We start from the raw sequence: 8834 nt of genomic DNA on the forward strand, positions 1-8834 counted from the left end.
TTAGCCATTATGAAATGGCCATTTTTGTCTCTGAGTACTTTTCCTGTCTTGTAGTCAGCATTATCAGATATGAGTATTGCTACTCCTGCTTTTTTTTGGATGTTATTTGCTTGGAGTATTGTTTCCCAGCCTTTCACTTTGAATTTGTTTTTATCTTTGTTGCTTAGATGTGTTTCTTGTAGGCAGAATATAGTTGAATTTTCTTTTTCAATCCATTCTGCTACTCTGTGCCTTTTTATTGGTGAGTTTAATCCGTTTACATTTAGTGTAATTATTGACACTTGTGGGTTCCCTATTGCCATTTTATAAATTCCTTTCTGTTAATTTTGTATATTGTTTGATTCTTCTCTTTTGTTTTTCTATCATTTGTTTTTGTTTGTTTGTATTCCATACTTCTTTCCTCTGTTGCTACCTTTTTTAAGTCATGTGCTTTTGTGGTGGTTTCTTCAAGGGTGGTTACCATTAAATAATGAAAAGGGTACCTACCGAATTCATTGTAGTACCCTATTTTATGAGTGTTTCTGCACTTCATTGTCCTTTGCTACTGTTAATCTCTGTCCTTTCCCTTTTTTTTTTGCTTTTGTTGTCACAGTTTAAATTTGATTTTATTGTGTTCTTGGAGGAGCTTTTACTTGTGGTTTTGTTTTGTTTTGTTCTTTGGATCTGGTTGGAAAACCCCCTTTAGTATTTCCTGGAGTGGGCATTTTCTGATGATAAATTCCCTCATCTTTTCTGTATTTGTGAATGTTTTTATTTCTCCTTCGTATTTGAAGGAAAGCTTTGATGGGTATAGTATTCTTGGCTGAAAGTTCCTCTCTTTCAGGGCTTTAAATATTGGGGTCCACTCTGTTCTAGCTTGTATAGTTTCTGCTGAGAAATCTGATGATAATCTAATAGGCCTTTCTTTATATGTTGTATTCTTTTTTTCCCTGGCTGCCTTGAGAATTTTTTCTTTGTTGTTGGTTTGTGCCATTTTCATTATAATGTGCCTTGGAGTAGGTTTGTTGTGGTTAAGAAAATTCAGTGTTCTGTTTGCTTTTTGAATTTGAGGCTTTAGTTCTTTCCACAGGCTTGGGAAGGTCTTGTCTATTTTTTGTTTGAATATATTCTCCATTCTATTTTCTCTCTCTTGTCCCTCTGATATACCTATTATTCTTATGTTATTCTTTTTGATGGAGTCAGACAATTCCTGTAGGGCTCTCTCATTTTTAAAAAATTTTGAGTCTCTCTTTTCTTCTCTCTGTTGTGCCTGAAGTTGCTTGTCTTCTATGTCACTAATCCTACCTTCTATCTAGCCTGTTCTATTAGCTAAGCTTGTTACCTCATTTTTCAGTTCATGAATTGAGTTTTTTATCTCTGATTTGGTTTTATAGTTTCAATTTCCTTGGTAATATATTCTTTATGTTCATTGAGTTGTTTTCTGAGCTCCCTAAAATACCTTTCTGTGGTTTCTTGTATATCTCTGAGTATTTTTAGTATTTCTATTTTAAATTCTCTGTCATTTAGCTCCAAGGTTTCCAATATATTAAATTTTTTCTCCATAGATTTTTCCACTTCTATCTGTGCTACTTCTCTATCTTTTGTATTCATGATATTGGATTTCCTTTTTTTTAATGGCATCTGAGGGTGATCTTGTTGGTAGCACTTCACCTTCAGTGTGTGAAACTCCCAGACACTCCAAGGATAGATTTTTCTGTCTCTGGTTGATGACCTTGTTGAAATTTTGGGGAAATCTGTTGGTCACGCTCCTCACAGCACCATTTCTTTGACGTCACCAAAAATAAAGATTCTTCTGTCTCAGTTCTGCTTTATTGATTAAGAAAGTCTAGATAGAGGTGGGGCCCAGCAATGTGTGTTTTCACAAGCCTTTAGGTAACTTTGATGCACAAAAAGTTTGAGAACCACTGATAGAGATCTATTATATAGTGTCTTGAAACTAAGTTCAACAGTTTATGCAAATTAGAGCATGTGCTTTCTCTGTTTTATTTATTTGTTTGTTTGTTTGTTTATTTCTACAGTGACAAAGAGTCAGAGAGAGGAATAGATAGGGTCAGACAGACAAGAACAGAGAGAGATGAGAAGCATCAATCATTAATTTTTCATTGTGACACCTAGTTGTTCATTGATTGCCCTCTGATATGTGCCTTGACCACAGGCCTTCAGCAGACCATGTAACTCCTTGCTCAAGCCAGTGACCTTGGGTCCAAGCTGGTGAGCTTTGCTCAAGTCAGATGAGCCCATTCTGGAGCTGATGACCTCAGGGTCACGAACCTGGGTCCTCAGCATCCCAGTTCGGCACTCTATCCACTGCGCTACTGCTCAGTTAGGTTCTCTGTTTTATTTTAATAGTTATTTTTTATGGGTAAATTTATAAAAATAAATAAAGTGAATGATCATTAAACATTGCAGCTTTTTGTAACAGCAAATAATCATGGATTAAAGTAATGAAATTTAATAATTATAGACACGTGTTAGAGAAGCATGAGGTAATTTCATTATTGTAGATGATTAAAATGTGTAGTTCTGAACCACTTTGTAATTACTCAGAAGACCATAATGATCTATATTGGTATTCATTTTGTTACATCCTTAGTTTAACTTGTGAACATGCAGAGTGTGAATCATATTGAACTAAAGTCTACCATTCTTCAGATATAGATTGTGAACTATAGGTAAAAGTTGGCATATTGAAATTCATGTGGCATAGCAGTAATAATCTATCTGATTAATTTTCAGAATAAATTCACCTTCAGGGAAATACATGCTTATATATTCTTTCATTTATTCCATCAATATATATTTAAGCTCAGAGTGTTTGACAGGTACAATTCTAGATGTTGGTGTATAGCAATGAACAAAATTGAATAAAATATAGCAATGAACAAAATGAATAAAAGTCTTTATCAAAAAGAAAGTTTTTGTTCTAGTGAAGAAGATGGACAAAAGAGTAAATATATAATATGGCAGGTAGTGAAAAGTGTTCCAAAGAAAAATAAATCAGAGTAAAGAGAATTGGAGAGAGGGGAGTGTTATATGTGCTATTTTATATAGGATGATCACAGAAGGTTTCTGATAAGGAAACAATATAAGCAGAGACATGAGGGAAACGAGGTAAACCTAAGTAAAAATCTGGATGTACTAGTTATTGGGCAAAGAGAACTTTAAGGGAAAAGCCTGAGGTAAACCTAAGTAAAAATATGGATGTACTAGTTATTGGGCAAAGAGAACTTTAAGGGAAAAGCCTGAAGTATGTAGCAGTATTTTGATTTCTACAGAAAAAGGGGTTGGAATAATAATTAAAAAAAGAAGAATAACCATGGCAAAATCACACAACTGATGGTGGGTGGTGCTGGGATTTGAACCTTAGTCTGCAGAAAGATATAGGAATCATAGAGAAGATTTAACTATGTCTGGGGAAAAAGCATTCTGGGAAAAGCCAAGACATCTCCAGGTGTCCTGTCTTGGAGTCTTGTCCTAGGAGAGTATGTCCTTGGTATGTCACAGAAACAGCAAAGAAATTAATGGGGCTGGAACACAGGGATCTAGAGAGAGTTGTGAAGCCCGGGAGGTGACATGGGGTGGGGGTAAGATGTGGCATAGATATGTAGAACCTTGTATGCTGTTGTCAGAGCATTAAAATTTATTCTAAATAAGGGTTTTGAGCTGAAGAGTAATATATTTTATTTATTTTTTCCAAAGATACTCTAGATGCTGTTTAAAGAATATCTTATAGGGGTGGTAAGAGTGCCAATAGGGAAATCATTTAGTAACCTAGATCAGAGGGAGATTATTATGGCTTGTTCTAAGGTAGTAGTGGAGGAAGGGATGAAGAGTAGTCACACTCTGTATGTATTTTGAAGAAAGAGCCATCAAGATTTTCAGACATTATAATAAAGTTCTAGTAGAAAAATTATAATAATTATAGTCAAAGCAAGCATGTTTGAATTGATTAACTGAGAAAATTCCCACATTCAAAATCTGAATTTTTTTTAACTTGGATACTTCCAGCATCTTCCTGTTAGTAATATTTTTTGTTTGACCTAAATAATGCTGGTTAGAAACTATTCACTGAGATGACGTCAGAGTAATGGCGGGGTAGGAAGTGATACCGATAAATCTCCCCCAAAACTCAACAAGATCTTCAACCAGAAACAGAAAAACCTATCCTTGGAGCCTCCAGATGTTTCGCAATACACCCGAAGGTATGGTCGAGTGAAAAATTGGCTAAATATATAACCTAACCCCGAAGGAAATAGGGAGTAAGAAATGCTCCGCCTTCCTCACTAACCTAAACAGGGCAACTTTCTCTGGGATCCGTGAATATGGAAACTGAGGCGGGCAAAGGAGGTGAATAGATCCAGGCCATGGCACAAACAGCCGAACCAGGCTGTGGCAACCCGGGCAATACAAGCTAGCACTTGCACCAAACCCAAACAAAGAAAGACAAGCGGGGCAGCCATTTTACCTGATCTCCTGGTTGGCACGCGCAGATAGTGGGCGAGAGATTTCTTCCTAAGCCCCGGGAGTGGGTGCCCGTGTTACCCCACAGAGAGGCAGAGTCAGAGACCTTTGTGTGGACCAAAAGCAGAATCTCTGGGCAGCCCCAGTGCCCTGGGAAAGCCATGCATGGGAGGGAGTGAGAACTAATTCCAACGGTGGAACTTTTCCGTGCTGGTAGGGGATTCACTCAGAGGGAAACGCAGCCGGCCTCATATCCTGGTCTACGCGTGCAGATAGTGAGCAAGAGATTCCTCCAAGTGCCTCAGCAGTGTGCGCCCATGTTATCGCACAGAGGGGCAGAGTCGGGGGCATTTGTGTGGGCCAAAGCAGAATCTCGGGCCGCCCCAGCACCTTGCAAAAGCCACACACGGGGACGGAGCGAGAGCCAATTCCAACACAGGAACTGTTTCATGCGGTTGGGGGTTTCACTCAGAGCGTGAGACTGCTGGCCGGATATCCTGGTCTGCACGCGCAGATAGTGAGTGAGAGTTTCCTCCAAGCACCCCAGAAGTGGGCGCCTGCCTGTGTTACCGGACAGAGTGGCAGAGCCAGAGGTCTTTGAGTGGGCGGAAGCCCCGCCTGATTATGCTAGCAGCTCTGACTGACTGAGCCTTACCTAGAGCCCTGTGCTGAGTGGAAATAGAGGAGGGAGTTGCCAGCTCTTTGAGCCTCTTACTATCCAGGCAGAGGCAGCAGCAACTCCATAGCTGGATTCTCAGGCTACTAATTGAGAAAGGAAAGACTAGGAGAAAGGCTCCAGGAACACAGACTCTCTCACTGTCGGAGCCTATAAATGCTAATGAACCTTGACTGCCAACGAGACTAAAGCACAATACATGACATCGCCATAGAGACTTATCAACTGCAAACCTCTACCTGAGCATGCCAAAGGGGTAGAACCCGGGGTACAGAGTCACCGACCAGGAAGAGGGAGAGAAAAGAAAAAGCAAGAAGATAACCTCTCAAAATCAAGAATAATCTGTAGACTTTACAACCTATCCCATTTTATTATATTTGTTCATTTGTTTCTCTTATCTTCATTCTTGATATTTTTTTTTCTCCTCCAATTTGGCTGATTAACTGTCCGCAGGTCTTACTCTCTCCTTTCCTTGAACTACACTACCCATAAGTGTTACATCTCCCATTATCTTTTCTCTCCTCTTCCTTTCTCTCTAAGAGGGTTGCACTCCAAAACCCTTAACTCTCTCTCTCTCTCTCTCCTTTTTTCTTTTTTCTTCTTTTAGTGGTTCCCTCTTTTTTTTTCTCTCTTTTTCTTTTCTCCCTCTATATTAGTTTCTTCCTTTCTCCTTTACATCTCCTCTCATTCAAACCTCAATAACAAACAAATCATCTTATCTGGGACTCAAACTTATGTTTGTGGCATTTTGGGGTTTTTTTACTTCACCTTTTTAACTCACTAGCAGTGCTGCCATCCCTGGCTCTCCATTTTATCTAGTTCTTGTTCCATTAAATACAATAGTAATTTTTTAATTTGTCCCCCCATTTTTCTGTTTTCCTCTTATTCCTCTCATCATAACTCTTAGTCAACCAACACCTAAAAGCAAATCATTTTATTCTTGACCCAAATTTTTTCCTTATTTGCTTTTTGTGGGTCCATACCCCCTTCTTTTTTCTTTTTTTCTTTTTTTTGCCCCTTTATTACTTTTCCCCAATTCAGGCCCTCCATTACAGGCATTGTTTGTTAAAATTCACAGTTCACCACAAGATTTTCTCAAGAAAGAGGGGAAAGGAGAGGAGAGGAAAAAAGGAGGGGGGAATAATTTTTTTTAAATTTATTTTATTTTTCTTTATTTCATTAATTTTTTTAAAATAAACAACTCTTGGATTTTTTATTTTTTTAACTTTTTATTCTTTATTAAATCTCATTAATACTATCAACAAAACCACCCTCAGATGCCATTAAAACAGAGAAAATCGAATATCATGGATACAAAAGAAAGAGAGGTAACAAAGCTAGATGAGAAAAAATTTATGGAGAAAAAATTTAATATATTTGAAACCTTGGAGCTAAATGACAGAGAACTCAAGATAGAAATCCTAAAAATCCTCCGAGATATACAAGAAAACACAGAAAGGCAATTTAGGGAGCTCAGAAAACAACTCAATGAACACAAAGAATATATGTCCAAGGAAATTGAAACTATTAAAACAAATCAAACAGAGATGAAAAACTCAATTCATGAGCTGAAAAACGAAGTAACAAGCTTAGCTAATAGAACAGGTCAGACAGAAGAGAGGATTAGTGAAATAGAAGACAAGCAACTTGAGGCACAACAGAGAGAAGAAGAAAGAGACTCAAAAATTTAAAAAAATGAGATAGCCCGACAAGAATTATCTGACTCCATCAAAAAGAATAACATAAGAATAATAGGTATATCAGAGGGAGAAGAGAGAGAAAATGGAATGGAGAACATACTCAAACAAGTAATAGATGAGAACTTCCCAAGCCTGTGGAAAGAACTAAAGCCTCAAGTTCAAGAAGCAAACAGAACTCCAAGTTTTCTTAACCCCAACAAACCTACTCCAAGGCACATCATAATGAAATTGGAACAAACCAACAGTAAAGAAAAAATTCTCAAGGTAGCAAGGGAAAAGAAGAATACAACATATAAAGGAAGGCCCATTAGATTATCATCAGATTTCTCAGCAGAAACTCTACAAGCTAGAAGAGAGTGGACCCCAATATTTAAAGTCCTGAAAGAGAGGAACTTTCAGCCACGAATACTATACCCATCAAAGCTATCCTTCAAATATGAAGGAGATATAAAAACATTCACAGATACAGAAAAGATGAGGAAATTTATCATCAACCCCCCCCTCCAGGAATTACTAAAAGGGGTTCTCCAATCAGATACAAAGAACAAAAAAAAATAAAGCCACAAGTAAAAGCTCCAAGAAGAACACAATAAAACCAAATTTAAACTGTGACAACAACAAAAACAAAGGGGTGGAGAAGATGGAGATTAACAGTAGCAAAGGACGATGGAGTGTAAAAGTACTCACAAAATAGTTTGCTACAATGAACAGGGTAGGGACCCTTTTCATTACTCAAAGGTAACCACCATTGAAAAAACCACCACAGAAGCACATGAGATAAAAAAGATAGCAATAGAAGAGAGATGTATGGAATACAACCAAATAAAAACAAAAGACAGAAAAACGAAAGAGAAGGATCAAACAAGACACAAAACTAACAGAAAGCAAGATATAAAATGGCAATAGGGAACTCACAAGTGTCAATAATTACACTAAATGTAAACGGATTAAACTCACCAATAAAAAGGCACAGAGTAGCAGAATGGATTAAAAAAGAAAATTAAACTGTATGCTGCCTACAGGAAACTCATCTAAGTAAGAAGGATAAAAACAAATTCAAAGTGAAAGGCTGGAAAACAATACTCCAAGCAAATAACATCCAAAAAAAAGCAGGAGTAGCAATACTCATATCTGATAATGCTGACTACAAGACAGGAAAAGTACTCAGAGACAAAAATGGCCATTTCATAATGGCTAAGGGGACACTGAATCAAGAAGACATAACAATTCTTAATATATATGCACCAAACCAAGGAGCACCAAAATATATAAGACAGCTACTTATTGATCTTAAAACAAAAACTGACAAAAATACAATCATACTTGGAGACCTCAATACACTGCTGATGGCTCTAGATCGGTCATCCAAACAGAGAATCAACAAAGACATAGTGGCCTTAAACAAAACACTAGAGCACCTGGATATGATAGACATCTACAGGACATTGCATCCCAAAGTGACTGAGTATACATTTTTTTCCAGTGTACATGGATCATTCTCAAGAATTGACCATATGTTGGGCCACAAAAACAACATCAGCAAATTCAGAAAAATCGAAGTTGTACCAAGCATATTTTCTGATCATAAAGCCTTGAAACTAGAATTCAACTGCAAAAAAGAGGAAAAAAATCCCACAAAAATGTGGAAACTAAACAACATACTTTTAAAAAATGAATAGGTCAAAGAAGAAATAAGTGCAGAGATCAAAAGATATATACAGACTAATGAAAATGACAATACGACATATCAGAATCTATGGGATGCAGCAAAAGCAGTGATAAGAGGGAAGTTCATATCACTTCAGGCATATATGAGCAAACAAGAGAGAGCCCAAGTGAACCACTTAACTTCCCACCTTAAGGAACTAGAAAAAGAAGAACAAAGACAACCCAAAACCAGCCGAAGAAAGGAGATAATAAAAATCAGAGCAGAAATAAATGAATTAGAAAATAGAAAAACTATAGAAAAAATTAATAGAACAAGGAGCTGTTTCTTT

This window comes from Saccopteryx bilineata, chromosome 2 (genome assembly GCF_036850765.1).
Source record: "Saccopteryx bilineata isolate mSacBil1 chromosome 2, mSacBil1_pri_phased_curated, whole genome shotgun sequence".
In the NCBI taxonomy this organism is placed as follows: domain Eukaryota; kingdom Metazoa; phylum Chordata; class Mammalia; order Chiroptera; family Emballonuridae; genus Saccopteryx; species Saccopteryx bilineata.